Source organism: Tenrec ecaudatus, chromosome 4, assembly GCF_050624435.1.
Source record: "Tenrec ecaudatus isolate mTenEca1 chromosome 4, mTenEca1.hap1, whole genome shotgun sequence".
Classification (NCBI taxonomy): Eukaryota; Metazoa; Chordata; class Mammalia; order Afrosoricida; family Tenrecidae; genus Tenrec; species Tenrec ecaudatus.
Window position 1 is genome coordinate 25,776,765 of NC_134533.1, and position 2,604 is coordinate 25,779,368.

Genomic DNA, 2,604 nt, shown 5'->3' on the forward strand with positions numbered 1-2,604 from the left:
CCAGTGATCTCTAGGTGGAGTATCCCTATTTTACAGATGAAGGGTGGGAGGCTCAGAGCAGTGAGATCATTGCTCGTGGTCAGAATCTGCGGTCTGTTTTCATCCCTAAGGATTCAACTTAGCTGGCTTCCTGCATCTTTCCCTCCTCCCTGGAAGGGCAGGGGCTACCTGCTGACACCTCTGTCCCTGGCACCTCTCCTGAGTGCCAGCTGGGAGTGGCACCAGACTCACTACCAGCATCTTGGAAATTCGATGGCACCTGTGTCCTTCCCCCAAGATTTGCGATCCCCAGGTAATTTCTGGCCACACATCCAGGCCAGTGCCTGTGCTCACTCCAACACCCTCCCCTCCCCCGCTCCCCCCTGCCCAGGCTCATAAGCAGCATGCTCACCCTCACTCACAGGGGCACACAAAGGAGCTCTGCCGCCCCTGCGGAGGCAGATGGGCAGATGGAGCCCAGCTGCTCCCAGGCGGTGGTGGGAGGCTGGGGGGAATGACCCTCCCTCCCCCAGCTCTGGGCTCCATACCCACCCCCACCCTTCTGGGCACTTCACAATGGCACTGAGAATGACAATGGAAACATGGAGAATCTGTATTTCTAGTTCCCAAAGCTTGAAGTGGAATACCACCTCACTCAACCCTCACAGGCATTTGAATATTCCCATTTTTAAAAAAAATTGAGGTTGCTGTCTCCTAACCCGGCACTGCAGAGGGTCACACAGCGAGTTAGTGCAGTCTGACCTCTCACCCCTTCTCTGGCCCTCTCAGCTACCACCTGGTTCTCTGCACTGTACATAATGACATCTCCCAGTTACCAAGGGCCCTCCTGGCATCAGGGATGCCATGACGTGGATGAATCGTAAGCCTCACAACGGCCCAGCAAGGAGAGCCTCATTACACTCAGTGTAGAGATTCGGTGGCTCAAAAGAAGTTGCCATTGATTGCAGTCTGAGGAATGTTCCAGGAATTGATGCATATTGTTTTACAAACATACAAGAAGAGAGAGAACAAATGCCTGCTTGGGTGAGGGGTGGGCAGGGTGTGCGCGGAGAGGAATGCAGAATACAGACCAGCGCATTCTCAGAAAAGCCCTTTCCTGCCCCCCACACTTGCTCTGGGCTTTGCTGGTTATTTGAGCTGTTCCGGCTGCTGCGGTGGACTCTCCTTGAATGCTAGTCTTCCAGGAGGCTGGTGAAGAGCAGGGCCTGGGTCCTTTCTATCCCTGACGCCCGGCACCCAGCATTGCCAGGCAATGATGGTCCAGCCAAGGTTGCCCTTTTCCAGAAAGGTGATGGGATGGCCTTGCCCAGTCTTATGCACGCAAATGGAAGCTGCCTGCCCCTGTAAAGATTTACAGTCTCAGAAACCCTGTACTGGGTGGCTATGTGACAGAATCGATTCTATGGCTGGGGCTTTGGTTTCTTGTTTGGGGATTTGTAGATAGGAGTCTGGGTCTTCTGACACCGCCTTCAGGTTCGCAGGCTCCCATGGACACCCCTCCCCCAGCCCCTTTACCACTCTGCCCAGGAAGTGCAGAGGTAAAGGTCTTCGAAGTGTGTCCCCCGGTCCCTGGGTGTCCTGGAGTCCCTGATGAACTCTTAGTCCAGTGACGGTGTGATTTACGGCAATAATTCATTTCAGGCTGGATTTGGGGGTGGTGGAAGGTAGATAAAGGGGCGGGGCTAAACATGGGCTATAAATCCCAAGGTTTGTTGGGATCCAACATGGGCGGCCCACCAGCTCTGCGGGCTCAACTCTGACTCAGGGCTAGTATGTGTCAAAGTCGAATTGCAACCACAGGGCTTTTTAAAACACCAAAAACAATGTCAATGCTCTGCTGTTGATGTCAGCTCACAGCGTCCCCATAGGGCAAGCCGGAACTGTCCCTGTGGGTTCAGGGACTGTGGTTCTGCCTGATCCTTCTCCTCCACTTGGGTTTCGAACTGCCAGCCTTTAAATTAGGAGCCCATCAGGTAACTAACTCAGGAGGCCATCAGGGCGTCTCACAGGGTGTTCAGCTGCGAATTCTTCAGAAGTAGCTAACCTTTGGTTAACGGCCAAGCGGATACAGAGCCCTACACGAACGACCACTACCATCCTCTGTAAAATGGGACCGTCTCGACGACCTAGTCCGTTATGAGAACTAGGCAAATTCATACTGGTTCCTCGCCCTGGGCACATGGTCGCTGGCCTAGTAACTTCCTTGGGTACCGGTTCCACCCAAAGCAGCCCTTTCAGCCCCAGGATACCTCGGAGACTTGAAGGTAATGGTGTGCCAACCTGTGAGGGTGGATGTAGCTCCACCTCTGAATTCGCCAAGATCTTCGTGGGCGGCGTGGGGAGCGCCAGGATTCCCCCGCGCCCGCCCCCCCCCCCCACCCCCGTTCTGATTCCGAGCCCCTTCTCTCGGGTGCGCGCGCGCCCTCCGCAGGCGGTCTCCAGGAAAGCCTCGGTGGGGGAGCCCGGAAGCCCGGTCCCCAGCCCCACCCCCGCCCCGCGGCCACCCTCGGGGGCGAGGCAGCGGGCGCGTGGGAGGGGACGGCGCGCCATTGGCTTGTGCGCGGCACCGGGAGGAGGGACCAGCGCGGGCCGCCAGACTCGGGT